Genomic DNA, 18,254 nt, shown 5'->3' on the forward strand with positions numbered 1-18,254 from the left:
GTGAGTTAGGTGTTTGCCTCTCACCCCAGGGACAGTGGGTGCGGCCATGTTTCCTCATATGACACTAATACTGGCTAGTTCAAGAGACGGATGGTTCAAGTGAACTGAAAGAATTAGATTTCTCCCAAATTTAGTTTATATTATTCAAATATATTTCAGCTGATAATTTACAATATAAAGTATTGAAAGCGATTCAGAAAGAAATGGAGTTTATTCATTTTTATAAATTAACTTTTTTTCCTATAATAACACCGTACAAGGAACATTCAACACGACTATTCGTACATTCGGTATATATTATACGTATAATGCAAGGACATTTATGACTTTCTTTATTATCGTCCAAACTTTATCTTGCCTTCAGTAAGACATAGATGCATACTAACAGAGTTTTAAAGTTTAAAATGAAATTGCAAAATACAAAACCAAAACGCCTTTTACATTCAAAAATTAATATAATATGATTTATTAATATTAATGTAACATTTACATGAAACATGTATGCCTGTACAATATATGTTAAATGCATTGCATTTTTAATAGAGATAAACATGTTCTTTTCAGATCTTGACTATGTTAATATAACATTATTCGAAACGAATTCATTTTGGGTGTATGCGCATCTTGATATAAATAAACTTATAGTCATATAATACATACAGCGCCATTATAAGCATAAAAAACATCTACATCTCGTACGTGTATATATAAAGAATTACATATGATGAATTAGTATATTGCATTAAACTAATTGACGCCTGTCATCGGGACATTTACTCCATGATCGACTAATATGTCTATGTCTTTCAAAATGAAAACATCTGGTGAAAGATTTGACTTCATCATGAAAGTAGCATTCTGGGATCTAGAAAAAACTTACTGACGACAGTTGCTTTATTAACCGATATTCCAAGCAAAAGGTGTTGCCTAGTGGCAAGCTAATTTACTTTTTTTTGTTTTCTGGCATGGCACGCATATGAACCAAAGTTGACTAATTAAAGCACCATGACCTCTCTCAACAAGAAGATTGGTGCACTCAAAACGTAACTTACTTCTTATGAAAACTTTTGAAACAACTGGCCATTCTAACAATTTAAAAAAAAACTGGAAAAAGAGCAAAAAAAGACATTTACCATATAGTACTATGTTTAACTTAGTGTTTGTTTCGATTAAAACAAATGAATAAGATATTTTTCGGTTGTTTATTTTTGCGTCGCACTAACACCGTACATCTCATACGTTTATATGTGAATAATTATTACATATTACATATGATGAATTAGTATATTGCATTAAACTAATTGAGACATGTCATCGGAGAATTTATTCCATGATTAACTAATATGTCTATAGATATGTCTTTCAAAATGAAAACATCTGTTGAAAGAAATGGGTAGCATTCTGGAAGCTAAAAAAGGCCAACTGACGACATTTGCTATATTAACTGATATTCAAAGCAAAAGATGTGTTGCCTAGTGACAAGATAATTTATCTATTTATATTTTTCTTCTGGTATAGTATCCATATGAATCAAAGTTTCAGGGACAGTCTATTTAAAGCACAATAACCCCTAACAGCATGCAGCTGTTGGTGCACCTAAAACATAACTTATTTCTATATCAAACTTTTGAAACAACTGTCCATTTTTACAATACAAAAACTGGAAAGAGAGCAAATAACAATTACATAACAGTATTACATTTAAATTAGTGTTTGTTTCGATTTCAACAAACTATTAGATTTTTTTCGGTTTGGTTTTAACGTCGCACGAACGCTGTAAAGGTTATATGATATTTCTATCTATAATGATGGAAGAAGACCCTCAGGTGTCCTTTCATGCATTATTTGGACACAAACGGAAATCCATAATATTAATTAAGTGATAAGATCAGCATGAAAAATGGCAAAACTTCAACACAGATAGCAATTTCAGAAAAAACATGTTTTACAATATTGAATAGTTAAATATACAATGCCAACTGCTGTCATGACTGAGGAGCACAAAAATGAGCCGCGTCACGACAAAACCAACATAGTGCGTTTGCGACCAGCATGGATCCAGACCAGCCTGCGCATCCACGCAGTCTGATCAGACTCCATGCTGTTCGCTATCAGTTTCTCTACTTGTAATAGAGTTGGTAAGCGAACAGCATGGCTCCTGATCAAAACTTCAACACAGAGACCACAATACGAGAAGCAATTTCAGAAGAACATTGTTTACAATATCGAATAGTTATTTCAGAGGGGCATATAAAACATTTAATTGGTAGCCAAAAAAAATATATATTTCAAGCTAATTACCTACACTACATTCATGTCTAGTCCAGTAACTTCAAGATAAGTTTGTTTTCTAAATTGTAACATTCTATAAACAACAAGTTGCAAACATCTTGCTCTGTGAAGCAGCAAATAAATTTATATATCATCTCGTAGTTGTCGACAATTTATGACGTAGTTGAAATGCTATCAGCGTTATGGGGAATTAGATTACACAGAATATTAAGATTTACATTAGTTTAATTTATCTTCGTTAAAGATAATGATAATAATGATTTCATATGTAATGGTTTTGATACATTTAATGTACCGCTATTATTGAATTATTATCAATTAAAGAGATGCAGTGAATCGGCAGTTTATACGCGAAATTTCATCACAAAAAATAACGAATGAGGTATTTTTATATACAGTATGTTTTGTCTCGCAGTGGGTCTTTTTGAACTGAAGATAATGTCTATTTTAAGCGTATTCATTCTCGCTTTGCTTCCGTAATGTTTTGGGTTTTTTAATAATAATAATATATTCTCCATATATTTTCCAAAAGAATTACAATCTCCGTAAATTGTATGAAATCAGATTTTATATCAATAAAACATATGCTGGTTCATACATGTACATATTGTGTGAACAAGAAGACGAGTTCTATTTCGCAACTATTAAAGAGCAAAGATATTGCAAAAGTATTGTATCACCGTTTCAATACATTCTCGTGAAAATAACTGTCTTTACCGTTGAGTCACCAGTGGTGAAGAAATGGTGAAATTGTTAGTTTAAATAAAAATTCGTGTTTTTCATTTCAAAACACATTTTTTTATGACTATGATACCTATTACAACTGTCTGTCCGTCTCTTTGGATTGTTTCGTTTGTTGTATTTTCTATACATGAATGAATATGTATAATAATGCAAGTATATTACGTTGATCGATTTTCTTAATTAATATTCTTATTAATATATATGTTTCATTGATACCCAAAGAAAATCGATCAACGTAATGTCAAAAATCTTTAAAATGGTACAATTCCTTTATTTATTGAAAAGTATTTTAAAGATTTTTGATATTTACAGATGATACAAGTATGACGGTGTATAAAACATCCCGCCTCTTAATTTACAACCGTTGATACAGGGCCATAGAACCTGTCAAAATCTTCATAACTTATAAAAAGTCCAAGTCTGGATACTCTCAAAGTTCTACGACATTTGAAATTGAAACCACATTTTTTTAATTCTGTGAAAGAAAAAAGTGAAATTGGAGGAAAATGGCTCTATTTGAATTCCTAGTAAGTACTGTTAAGTGTGACGCCACATGGTTTATACAAATTTAATCCCACAATACTCACTAAAATCTAAACATCACGAATGTAGATATGCGAAAAATTACCATGTTGCATTTAACTAATTGATTCCCGCCATTGCAACATTTTTCTCTCGAATGTTTACCATTCTTATGACTTTTCAGTAATTGACGTGTTTTGTACATGTATGATCATTATAAAATAATTCTAAGGTAGAAAAAAAAGTTCGAAACTGTTCAATTGTCTGGCTCACAACATTGTTTAGATTACCAAAACAGCTTAAAATATTGTCTGGATAACCAAAACAGCTTAAAATATTGTCTGGATAACCAAAACAGCTTAAAATATTGTCTGGATAACCAAAACAGCTTAAAATATTGTCTGGATAACCAAAACAGCTTAAAACATTGTCTGGATAACCAAAACAGCTTACAACATTGTCTGGATAACCAATACTGCTTAAAACATTGTCTGGATAACCAAAACAGCTTACAACATTGTCTGGATAACCAAAACAGCTTACAACAAAATTCACAAGCGGATCATTTTCATGTATTTTACAACTTTACAAAGTGTAGACGTTAATAACGATTTATTAACTTTAACAATATGAGTATGAAAATGACTATCAACATAAATTAAACACTAATTGAGGCTCTTTTCATCTATTTCCTTTGATACATCAAGTCGAAATGCACATTTTAATTTTTATTAAACACATTTTCTCACACCTCCAGGATTCAACGGCATTATAAAGCAATGTGAAGAACTCGCTCTTATACAATTAGCGTGTAACACTTATACCAAGTGGCACCTGGTGGTTTATGGGTTTATAATCATGTAGCACTTACATCATCACCTGGAGGGAATATATCGCAATACATAATTTGTAAATAATGATGTAAATATGTTCTGTTGACAACAACAAAAAAGTAGACACAGAACTTTAAGAATAGTTCTCTAGTTTCGATAGTAAGTTTATACTAATTTATTTTAGTTTGATTGTGTTGGAAGCTATAAGCTTATTGAAACACTTTCGAATCCGTTCCTGGAACCAACCAGTACTGAGCAATGAGTGTCAAGTTCTTTGCCCACGGAAACAACGGATTGCCCAAGTCAACAGGATTTGAACCCACGAGGTCAGAAATCATTAGATTACTAGTCCGACGCGTGAACCACTTGGCTACGCCGCCACTAAAGTAGTTCGATATACGGATTTTCGTAACCTCGCGTTATGAGCTGGGACGAGGTGAACGTAGTCCTTGGTAAAACAACCTTGTCTCTTATAATGTTTTACAGACTTGATAAATTCTGTTTTTCTTGCAAAATCAGCAAAATAATGCTTGATATTCAAATCATCAGAACAACTCATTAATTTGTACATGTACACAATATGTACGTTCAACCAATAAGATTATCGACTCAAGCATTTGTAACATATCACCTTAACAGAGAAACCATTGACTGTGATATTTTTCTCACGCTGCTCGCCACGTTGTTATTGTATCATGTAAGACTACGTACAATAGGACTATCATGAACAATTGGCTAACATTGAAGTACCTTTTAAAACGCATTTGTTTTTTGTTCCATTGAAGGTTTTGTTCCTATTGAAACCCTTAACTGCTGTTGCTTTAGTACAAACTGTGTTCAAATCGTTTTATTTGAAATTAAAAAAACAGCAGCTAAATGTTCTTGTAATGATTGTGTACTTGTCTTCTTTGCTTTATACACATGGTACATGCCTGGATGCTATTAGGCTTTGTGGATTAAATAGCATAATATATCAGACATTTATACATATGCAACATGTTTAAGAAATTTATTTTAGCTGATCTTTCAGAATATTTGTTCATGACATTTCTGTATAGTTCTACATGCATAAGCTACTTTTGATAAATGATCTTAGTAATTTTTTTTGTGAATGAAATGCAATCTTACGGTAAGTTTTGATTCCTTCAACAAATTATTTCAGTTCTCATAAATCAAGTAAAATGTGTTTGGTTTATGTGCGTTGCGCATGTGCGTGCGCGTGTGTGTGCGTGTGCAAATTTTAACTATAAAAAAGTACAATTTTAGACAAAAAATAAAACTCAACTCATTCATAGTTGGCGTCATGCTACCATAATTGTCATATTTAGTATCGCAGACACTCTAGATGTACTATTTCAGCGTTCAATAAAAACGTATGTTAACGCTTTCAGCAAAACGAAAACGCTGTGAATGTAATTTTTGTCAATGCAAAAGTTGTATGTGTATTAATGTTAAAGATGTTTGCTAACTCTGACCAAAGTTTGCAATGTCATTGATGTAATTATGATGCTAATTTTCCCATAAAATTCTAATTCATCGTTTTTAATAAGACTTGGACTGTACTTCAAAATGTATCAATGTACCTGTGCATTGATAGCATTTAGAAAACATAATAAACATAAATTGTAAATAGAAAGTGTTCTATAAATAACTACGAGTTTATCACGCTGGTGGTCCGACTGAACGTGAAAAATTTGTGTCGCCATTTGTTATATATAATGTTTCTCTATATAAACAGCACCCCACCCGGGGTGTTTTTCCGCCGTATAGAGGGCGCTGCATTCAGAGCGGATTATGAGCACCGGGTGCCCTAGGTCTCGTGTATAGATTAACGACGTTGGAAAATTAGATGCGGATCATTCTTTTACCTCTAATAGTATTAACTAATAATTGATATCGAGGAAGTATGAATACCTAGCTAGCAAACATAAAAATGTCCCATGGCTTCTGTACAAGCTGTCTTTCAATAGATCATACATTGGTGAATAGGCGGCCATTGAAAATGTCGAGTGTTGATTTATAGAATGAAAAAATAAGTGATAAAAAGGACATTGAGTGCAGTTCATATTGTGTTGTTTTGATACGAAAACTGAAAGGGGGGACACATGTTATATACATTCAAAAGCTGTCTATTAATTGACATCACTGGTTTCGGATTAACCATATGTCATTGTACAAGAACAAAATTATACAAAAAGGTCAAACCGCAAGCTTGGACATTGTGCAAAAATGGGAGTATGGTCTTTTGTTGCCTATTAGAAAGACTGATTTATGTTACATACGTTCTTTTCTGTAAAATTCCAATATGAACATACGTGTCAAAGAAAGGTCTGTAAACATTTTATTATTAAGAGGACATTCCTAGACATTTGGCAGCATTGTTCTTGTTGTCATGCTAGAATGTGCATAAGCGCTATCATCCAGTCCATATTTTTAAGGTTTTTTTTGTTTTTGTTTTTTTTTTCATATCGACTTTCGGGTCCTAAAAGAGGCGTTGGTCGCTTTCAAGTCTGGAAAGTACCGGCCTTGTCGTCGTCTACAAAAATACTCAAGTATTTTATTTCACCAATTTGAAATACAAAAAAAAACATGCTTTTCATCTTAGACATGCAGATATGACTATTAGACTCAACGATCATTAAGTAATTTTATTCATAGATTTTTCAGTGATGTAACAGTCAAAATATTGCAAAAATAGTAAATATAATTTTATGACAGGTCAGGAAGATAGCTTTCATTGAAGAAGCAAATTCATTTTTAATCATTATCAATTTTTACGACTTATTGTCCGACTTTCCAAAATGTATTCTAGGCGTCAAGTAGCTGTCTCGATTCTTCTAATTGATTTAAATTGTTAAATTGTGAAGCAATTATAGTGTCAAATGCCGCTGTATTCACTTCTATGATTGGTATTTGATCAAAGTTAATTAATTTTTAATAGTCTTTAAATTTCAATTTAAATGCGATGAATTTACCATTTATTTCTCTTTTATAGTGTGCAAATGTTGCACAGACTGTATGCATTTCAAGATTTTAAGTTTGATAGATTAACGTTGAAAGAACGGCGTTCTATTTCGTCGAAAGTGTCGTCTGCATTTTTTCTTCATTGAATACCTTCATCTCTTTCTTTATCTTTTTTTTCTTTCTTTTGTTCATTTCTTTGATCATTATTTGTATTTTCTTTCTCGTCTAATTATTACTCAATTTATCAAGTTTTTAGATTTCCTTGATGTTATTTTGGGATTTTTTTATCTACATTCTTGTATTAAAACTATGTAAAATTAAATTCTAATTAATATATATTAAATTATATGGTATTTTGGATCAGTCATTTTACAAAAAAAAGTAAATTTGTACACAGACCTACAAGCGTGTAAGATATATTATAAAAAAAAATTTTTTTCATTTATTTTAAACATATATTTATTAAGTATTTTTATTAAAATAAGACAATTGGGTTTATCTCAGTGTTATAACACTACATAAGCCGTTCATTAATAAATGAAACGCTTTTTATTTCTCAAAATCAGAAACGTGAGTTTATTTACAGAATAAAATTGTTGAAACGAAACAGACAATTAAAACGCGGAAAGGTTTTTTTTAATGGTAATATTTTAAAAGGATGCTTATACTTATAAAATTAATATCCGGATGCACAAACAATCTCAGGTTATAACATGCACGTGGTGAAAGCTTTAATGTATTAGCTATATTAACTATATAATCTGAGAGAAACGTTCTTAATAGCTGGGGTTTTTTTTTCTACGAATATACGATATAACATTTTTTGTCAGTTTATCTTTTTTTCTTCTTTTTTTTTGAAATCTGCAAGCTGGTCATAAATAACAACACATGGAGAGAACCTGTCAGTCGGATTATGTTTACTAATCATAAATCACAGAGTTGCCCGAGTCTGTATACAGAAAATATATACAAGAAATATACTAAGTAAACATAAAAGTAATTTTATTATAAACAAAATGTCTGAAATTAATTACATTATGATGAATATCAGCCCTCTGTTCCGATGCACTGTAAAACACATATTTGAATGTATTTTGTTTCTTCTATTTTTTTCCCCTTCTTTCTAATTTGCATTTCTTTCTTGCTTTTTTTTGTTCAATACTGCAGACTTTTGTCCAATAACCATTTGAAGAAAAAAAGATGTTGACAAGCCCCCAGTGAGGATCGAACTCACGACCCCTGGTTTACAAGACCAGTGCTCTAACCACTGAGCTATGGAGGCTTTGTTGAACTATTAAACTCTTGTTAAATTGATAATTACATGTAACTTTATTTAAGTATATTTATTATTCAATTGGGTTATTTTGGCCTCACGTCTCTAAATTTGTTATACATATCATGTAAAAAAAGCCTCAAATTAAGTGTATATTTAAACTCTCTAATGTAAAAAAATTGTTTTGAGAGTAAGTCGTTGATGTCGCGCCGCACAGCCCTTAAAGAATCCCACCAATGCGGATAGAGAAACTCATGACTTCCGGATTCCGGGGCTGGTTATCTTCGTCTTAGTAAATTTCCATGACTTATTTACTTGAACTAAAAAAAGTTTTGAAAAAAATACGCAATACAAACTTTTGGTCATTTCCTGATATAATCAATATTTATATTTGTTCTGTCTTCTAGATCATAATAAATGATCTGGTGACAATGTTCACAATTTCTACACAGAAAGAGACAGAGCTTATTGACGTTTTTGGTTTTATTTTTACAATGTCAAAGAAGGAAATGAAAATGTTCTAAATTTTTGCCTGTTTGAAGAGAATCTTGATTAAAACAAATTGATATAGTAAAAACATTTTCTCTTAAAAAATACTAAAAGGAGCAAAAAAACTCACTTTCGTGGGAAGATAACTTAAAAAGTGGGGAGGAGACCCCAATTTGTTTTCATCCGTTTGTTTCAATTATGATTCTCTTCAATCGTGCAGTTTTAGCAACCGTCTTTAAAGGCACATTAAGCCTTGGAAATCCGTATTTTTTATTCTTTAGAAATGTCTGACATGTGTCTAATAATGTTTAAATAATAAATTAAGAGCATAATACTAGTATGAATACTCGTCGGGGACCATACTGTGCTATATAGTAGCGCTCAACGTGCAGTAATGTGTCGTTATGGTAGCAGAAATGTAAACAAATATGTATTTTGATTTAGTAAACATAAAAATACTAATCCACCATAATTATAATATTTGCTGACAGAGCATAAGCAGAAAAAGATAGGTCATATATGGAAAATATGTATCTATTCGAAAACTGTAATAAATTAAAAGATACCAAAATAAGAAGTTGTTGAGAAATAAAATTGATAGCATTTCTGGGACATTATGGGCCTTTAAGAAAATAAACCATCCAACCGCTGATGTTTATGGTATTAGATCCTATATGATTTTCTTAACCAAGGTTACAGGTTTAAGTGAACTCTGCCTCATTATTATGTTGCTCGGTGTTTTAAATAGGTATTCACCAGAATGAATCATTATAAACTATGTAAACTTATTATCTTTTACATTCCTGCATGTCTTACTTTTATGCATTGCATTTCATACTTTTCCAATTAATTTACTTGCTACGCGTAAAATATGCCAGTCATTTTTACAAAGATTGACAAGTAGTGAATAATATTTATTGCTTAATTTACCATGAAAATACCACCGTTGGTATAACGCCAGATACAGCGATATTTGCATGTTTTCTCCACAAGATATGCAAATACTAATTACGCGCACCGGTTAACTTGATTAGTGTAGTAAGGTAAGTAACTCTTGTTAATAAGAGGAAGCTAAGGATTGAAGAGTTACCGTTATTGGCTTTTAAAAGGTTTTAAAGTGGATTGGTCTACAATTGGCACATTAAATTTTCCCATAAATATATTTCGCCTTATTGTCCCACACTGTCATACCAATAATAGTATTACAGTTCTTAACCAATAAGGGGAAATTATTTTCCCTTTTAATTCGCTACGCTTAAACGCGGGAAAATGCATATGATGAAAAATAATATTTTGTTCTAGAACACTTTATTATCTGCTATATATTGATATGTCATGTCATATCATGTATCTACCACATACCAACAACATCCATATAAATTTTCCTTCATATGTATGATACTAATTGCTATCAACATATATTGTATGGTAGTACAGATCTTCCATTAAAGACCAATTCACTTTAACATTTCAGTTTTATTTAAGCTCATATATACTGTGCCGCTATGATAATGTGAGAGTGACGTTGCATTTTTTTGTGTACATAAAAGTTTACAACCTTTGTCTGAATAGGTAGAACAGGTTATTTAGAAGCGAATATCATGCAAGATAAGAAATAGAATTTGAAATGTCTTGATGGCAAAGTTGGTAAAGTCAATAGGATGCCATATAAATGAAAGTTTATCATAAGTTGGGGCCTCGCAAATTCTCTAACCTTTTTTGCTGTTTTCTTTCCCTATTGTTTTAAAGTTTACATTAGATGCAAAGGAGGCAGTTTTGTTATAACATCTAATAAGTTAGATGATATACCGGAAAAAAATGATTTTTATCCTTTGAAGTGGGTAGTATGTAGTATAGTCATAGTACTTTTGCAGTGAAAAAGTATTTCGTGCCAACTTAACTACATGTATAGTTGAAACAATTTATGTACATATATTCATTCAGTATAAGATTGCACTAACTTGCTAAATATGGCAACATTTAAATGAGAAGTTAATATAAAATAACACAGAACTTATCTTTACAAGACAAAAATACAAGATATCCTTATTTGTTTGATAATTTCACATGTTACAAAAAATATCTTTTTTCTTGAGTTTAATTTTTAAAAAAGAGAATTATGGAAACGTGTGTACCATTGAAATCGCAATCAAAATTAGAAAAGCCCCCAGTGAGGATCGAACTCACGACCCTGGTTTACAAGACCAGTGCTCTAACCACTGAGCTATGGAGGCTTTGGGTAATAACTTAATTTGATAATTTGATTTTAAATTAAGTAAATGCAATTTGATCACTATACCTCTTTATATAAAGTCATCACTTTAAATTTACGCAGATAGACATTTGGACGTTTCACTTCCGCAACGCAATGTAAAAATATTATTATTAAAAGTACACACATATATGTAAACGATAAATATTGTAGAGGTCCGTTCACAAGAGCCAATAACCTTTAAAATTTGTATTGTATTTATTGCTAATGTATTTATGAATATTCTGTCAGTAAAAAATGTGTCAACTTCAAGAATTTGTAAAATGCAAAAGTCACCCAGAAGATGCCTGTAAATTATTACCATAGTGATAGGTGTCAAGTATTTGTATAATCATTAATGTTTTAGTTATCTTAATGTTATATTTAATAATAAAATGCTCTGAAAGATGCTGTACAACAGGTACTTTTGGGAACATTTCACATATGAAGTTGATATTTTGTGGCATTTGTTAGTTTAAACATATAATATTTTATGAATAACTTTTACGTAGCATGAATACAGTAATTCACAGCATGTAAAGATTGGACATGAAACTATATGTGAGAAGTTAGCAGTTAACAGTGAGCTAAGCAAAAAGGCATTTCGATTTATATAGGGAAATCAATGATCTGCTATTATGCTCAGCTGGGTAAGCAATCTAACAGAGCATTCCAAAATAAAGTGTAGAAATGCTTTGCTGGTATGCTCAGCTGGGTAAGCAATCTAGCAGGCCATTACTAAATATAGTGTAAAAATGCTCTGCTGGTATATATGCTCAGCTAGCTAGGCAATCTAGCGGGGCGTTCCAAAATATAGCGTAAAAATGCTCTGCTGGTATGCTCAGCTGGCTAGGCAATCTAGCAGGGCATTCCTAAATATAGTGTAAAAAATACTCTGCTGTTATACTCAGCTGGCTAAGCAATCTAGCGGGGCATTCCAAAATATAGTGTAAAAAGCTCTGCTGTTATGCTCAGCTGGCTAAGCAATCTAGCTGGGCATTCCAAAATATAGTGTAAAAATGCTCTGCTGTTATGCTCAGCTGGCTAAGCAATCGGGCATTCCCAAATATAGTGTAAAAATGCTCTGCTGGTATGGTCAGCTGGCTAAGCAATCTAGCAGGGCATTCCTAAATATAGTGTAAAAAATACTCTGCTGTTATACTCAGCTGGCTAAGCAATCTAGCGGGGCATTCAAAAATATAGTGTAAAAAGCTCTGCTGTTATGCTTAGCTGGCTAAGCAATCTAGTGGGGCATTCCAAAATAAAGTGTAAAAATGCTCTGCTGTTATGCTCAGCTGGCTAAGCAATCTAGCGGGGCATTCCAAAATATAGTGTAAAAATGCTCTGCTGTTATGCTCCCTTGATAAGCAATCTAGCGGGGCATTCCAAAATATAGTGTAAACATGATCTGCTGGTATGCTCAGCTGGCTAGGCAATCTAGCAGGGCATTCCTAAATATAGTGTAAAAATGCTTAGCTGTTATGCTCAGCTGGCTAAGCAATCTAGCGGGACATTCCAAAATGTAGTGTAAAAATGCTCTGCTGAATTGCTCAGCTGGCTAGGCAATCTAGAAGGGCATTCCTAAATATAGTGTTAAAAATGCTCAGCTGGCTAGGCAATCCAGCAGAGCATTCCTAAATATAGTGTAAAAATGCTCTGCTGGCAAGCTCAGCTGGCTAAGCAATCTAGCAGAGCGTTCCAAAATATAGTGCGAAAAATGCTTTGCTGGTATGCTCAGCTAGCTAAGCAATCTAGCAGGGCATTCCTAAATATAGTGTTTAAAATGCTCAGCTGGCTAAGCAATCCAGCAAAGCATTCTGAAAATTAGTGTAAAAATGTACTGCCGGAATGCTGAGCTGTCAAGGCAAACAAGCAGGACATTCTTAAATAAAGTATAAATTTCGTTGGTCTGCAACTGATTATTTGGCACTCGTAGTATTTCTAAAATATTTAGTGCCAATGCAGATAATGACATTTTTTACTTCTACGGGACCCTTATGTGTATATTTCTTTGGTCTCCGACTGATTCTGGGACGATCGCAGACTTTCAGGAATTTTTGGTGTTAATGCAGATAATGACATTTGTGAATTTTTAGGACCATCCAGAGTCCATTTCGTTGGTCTGCGAATGTTTCTGGAACACTCGCAGACTTTCAGAAATTTTCGGTGCCAATGAAGATAATGACATTTTTACTTCAAAAGGACCCTCCTGAGTCTATTTCGTTGGTCTGCAACTGATTCTGAGTCACTCGCAGACTTTCAGGAATTTTGGTCTCAATGCAGAAAATGATGTTTCTGACTTATTGGGACCTTTCTGAATCCATTTTTTTGGTCTGCGACTGATTCTGAGGCACTCACAGACTTTCAGGAATTTTTGATGTCAAGGCAGATAATGACATTTTTTACTTCTAGGGACCATCCAGGGTCCATTTTTTGGTCTGCGACTTAATCTTTGACAGTCACAGACTTTCAGGAATTGTTGGTGCCAATAGAGATAATTACAATTTATGACATTTTTGACCATCCAGAGTCTATTTCGTTGGTCTGCGACTGATTATTGGGCACTTGCAGACTTTCAGGATTTTTTGGTGCTAATGCAGATAATGACATTTTAGGGTAAAAATGCTCTGCTTATGACTAAGGGGTCCTTAAAAGTTAAAAAGTCATGATCTGCAATGGCACTAAACATCCTGAAAGTCTGCGAGTCTCAAGGAATCAGTCGCAGACCCAAGAAATGTACTCTGGCGGATCCCTAAAAGTCAAAAATGTCATTATCTCCATTGGCATCAAAATTCCTGAAAGTCTGCAAGTGTCCCAAAATCAGTCGCAGACCAGCGAAATGAACTCTGGTGGGTCGCTAGAAGTCAAAAATGTCATTATCTCCATTGGCACCAGAGATTCCTGAAAGTCTGCGAATGTCCCAGAATCAGTCGCAGACCATAAAAATGGACTCTGGCGGGTCCCTAGAAGTAAAAATTGCCATCATCTCTATTGGCACCAAACTTTCCTGAAAGTCTGCGAATGTCCAACAATACGCTGCAGGCCAATGAAATGGACTCTTAAATGTCCCTAGAAGTCAAAAATATGATTATTTCCATTGGCACCAACCATTCCTGAAAGTCTGCGAGTGTCCAAGAATCAGTCGCAGACGTCCAAAATGGACTCTTGAGAGTCCCTAGAAGTCTTAATTGTCAATATCAGCATAGGCACCAAAATTCCTGAAAGTCTGCGAGTGTCCTTCAAAAAGTCGCAGGACAATGAAATAGTCTGTTAAAGGTCCTTAGAAGTCAAAAATGTCATTATTTCTATCGGCACTGAAAATACCTGAAAGTCTGCGAGTGCCTCAGAATTGCCTAGAAGTCGAAAATGTCAATACAACTTTGGCAACAATAAATCCTGGAACTCAGAATTAGTCTGCCAACTGAGCATTCCACCAGGGCATTTTTTAACTATATTTCGGAATGCCCTGCTAGATTGCCTAGCCAGCTTGGCATTTCACCAGAGCATTTTTACACCATATTTAGTAATGCCCTGCTAGATTGCCTAGCCAGCTGACATTCCACCAGAGCATTTTTTCACTATATTAAAGAATGCTCTGCTATAGTGCCTAGCCAGCTGAGCATTCCAACAGAGCATTTTTACACTATATCTAGTAATGCTCTGCTAGATTGCCTAGCCAGCTGAGCATTCTACCAGAGCATTTTTTCACTATATCAAGGAATGCTCTGCTATAGTGCCTAGCCAGCTGAGCATTCCTGCTGAGCATTTTAACACTTTATTTAGTAATGCCCTGCTAGATTGCCTAGCCGTCTAAGCATTCCAGCAGAGCATTTTTACACTATATTTCGTAATGCTCTGCTAGATTGCCTAGCCAGCTTAGCATTCCACCAGAGCATTTTTATACTATATTTAGGAATGTCCTGCTAGATTGCTTAGCCAGCTTAGCATTCCAGCAGAGCATTTTTACACTATATTTAGTAATGCCCTGCTAGATTGCCTTGCCAGCTTAGCATTCCAGCAGAGCATTTTCACACTTTATTTCGTAATGCTCTGCCAGATTGCTTAGCCAGCTTAGCATTCCACAAGAGCATTTTTATACTATATTTAGGAATGTCCTGCTAGATTGCCTAGCCAGCTTAGCATTCCAGCAGAGCATTTTTACACTAAATTTAGTTATGCCCTGCTAGATTGCTTAGCCGGCTTAGCATTCCAGCAGAGCATTTTAACACTATATTTAGTAATGCTCTGCTAGATTGCCTAGCCAGCTTAGCATTCCACCAGAGCATTTTTATACTATATTTAGGAATGTCCTGCTAGATTGCCTAGCCAGCTTAGCATTCCAGCAGAGCATTTTTACACTGTATTTAGTAATGCTCTGCTAGATTACCTAGCCAGCTTAGCATTCCAGCAGAGCATTTTTTCACTATATTTAGGAATGCCCTGCTCGATTGCCTAGCCAGCTTAACATTCAAGCAGAGCATTTTTACACTATATTTAGTAATGCCCTGCTAGATTGCCTAGCCAGCTTAGCATTCCAGAATAGCATTTGTACACTATATTTAGTAATGTCCTGATAGATTGCCTAGCCAGCTTAGCATTCCAGAATAGCATTTGTTCACTATACTTAGTAATGTCCTGCTAGATTGCCTAGCCAGCTTAGCATTCCAGCAGAGCATTTTAACACTATATACAGTAATGCACTGCTAGATTGCCTAGCCAGCTGAGCGTTCCGAACAGCAGAGCATTTTTTCACTAAAGCTAGGATTGCTCTGCTAGATCGCCAAGACAGCTGAGTATTGCAGCAGAGCATTTTTACACTATATTTAGGAATGCCCTGCTAGATGCCCAAAACAGCTGAGCATTACAGCAGATCATTACCTTCCCTATATAAATTGAAATGCCTTTTTGCTTAGCTCACTGTTCACTGCTAACTTCTCACATACCATGAAACTGCTGCTTATGCTGCTGCTTCTGCTGCTGAATATAATGATGCTGCTGATTACGATGATGATGATGATGATGCTGCTGCTGCTGCTGATGATGATGATGATGTTGATAATAATGATGATAATAATGATGATAATGATTATGATGATGATTATGATGATGATAGTGATCATCTGATAAAGTGCATTGCGGAATGGTGACATGAGTGACTTTTCACAGTATAAGAAAACATTTGGGAATTAAAACAAAATTAATATGATTGAGCAATAAGTTTATTTTACTTCATGTATTTTGTACTAATATAAGAGATGTGTGAAGTTGCATTATTTGTATGCATAAAGTTAATCATGAATCGCAATGTGAAAAATGTCCGATTTAAAAGGGAAGGGAGGTCACTCGTAACGTCTTGTTGATATTTTTTTTTTCAACAAATATCATAACTGCGTGAAATATTCCGACATGAGAACTAGCTATTTTACAAAACTAATTGTCAACTGCATAGATTTATTAGTTCATTATACGTTATTGTACAAATATACATACATACACATTATCATGTAATATCATAATAGTACAAGTCTAAACGTGCATATGTAGATTTCAGAAATTATATGAACATTATATTTGGTCTTCCCATCTGTTTAACAACAACGACGCTAAATGTCTTCTTGGTAACTGATGCTGATAACAGAAGCCCTGACATCTTAAAGAGAATTGGTCAATAATTAAAATTCAGTAACACCATAAATAATTATGGTGATAGTATTCAGTATTATACGTGAAGATAAAACACGAAATAATTATATATGGACGTTGTTGGAAAGTGTTAGATACATAATCCGATATTACATATCAATATATAGCAGATAATTAAGTGTTCTAGAACAAAATATTATTATTCATCATTTATTTCTTATACTAAATCACTTTAGAACTCCAAATCAACGTTTTGTATTCTAGAAATATAGTTCAAAGGACTGTCCAAATGTTACATTTCTATCTTTTTATCAATACATTGTGTATTTGAAAATGTAGTCCAATTCACTTTTAAGTAACATTAAGCCAATCTATGGGTATATGGGTGAACAGGTGAAAGTCAAAATAAGTTTAAATTCAACCATAATTCATTTCAATTTTATAAATTACTTTGCATGAACGATAAATTACTCACGTAACCCAAAGAAATTTCTGTAAATTTCCATCAGAATTTACCTGACGTGTAATATTCAATTTATTTTATTTTATGTTAGGCAGATTTATAATTTATTCTAAACAATTTCCAAAATCAACTGTTAGTCAATCACTATATATTATTACATTTAATGTTTTAAATCAGGTCAACTTGACGATGAAAAATGAGCATAATGTCACTTATTAATGTCATTTAATTATTAATATTAGAAAATGAAAATGGTTGTAAGACCTTATTTCATAAATATACTACCAGAGAGGGTAGCGGTGGATGTCTGGCTGTCAATCAAAGGATCGTGGGTTTGAGTCACGACAAGTTTTCTTCTTCTGACACATGACTAGTTTTGGTGAGAAGCAGACCTGAAAATGTTTAAGATAAACTACAAGATTCCATGGCAATCGAGCTGAAACAATCATATCTAAACATTAAAATACTACATGTCTTGTTGATTTTCAACTGTTTTTAATATCATTACATTAAACCTATACCTATATTGGGTAACATGTAGCATTTTATGGCCTTTATCTGTTGTTATATAACTATATCATATACATTTGCGTTTTTACATTTTATTTTACGGTAAATTCATGGCATTGCGTTTGTTTTTGTAACCATATATAACCTATGTGTTACCGTTACTAAAATTCAAAACTTCGAAATACTTTTTTCTATTAACGGTATTTTTAATGTGTTTAGTTATAATAAACGCAAACCATCATGGGTGTAAAAGTTCTGAAATCAAATGTA

At 33.3% G+C, this 18,254-nt stretch overlaps 2 non-coding genes across 2 annotated transcripts; both read right to left on the reverse strand.

The window, feature by feature from the left end:
• Positions 1–8,564: 8,564 nt before the first annotated feature.
• Trnat-ugu (transfer RNA threonine (anticodon UGU)) lies at positions 8,565–8,637 on the reverse strand. Its single transcript has one exon. It is a non-coding gene; the product is annotated as a tRNA-Thr (tRNA).
• Positions 8,638–11,279: 2,642 nt separating this feature from the next.
• Trnat-ugu (transfer RNA threonine (anticodon UGU)) lies at positions 11,280–11,351 on the reverse strand. Its single transcript has one exon. It is a non-coding gene; the product is annotated as a tRNA-Thr (tRNA).
• Between the last annotated feature and the right edge of the window lie 6,903 nt (positions 11,352–18,254).

Source organism: Ruditapes philippinarum, unplaced genomic scaffold, assembly GCF_026571515.1.
Source record: "Ruditapes philippinarum isolate M1 unplaced genomic scaffold, ASM2657151v2 ctg1519_1_1_1_1, whole genome shotgun sequence".
Taxonomy (NCBI): Eukaryota; Metazoa; Mollusca; class Bivalvia; order Venerida; family Veneridae; genus Ruditapes; species Ruditapes philippinarum.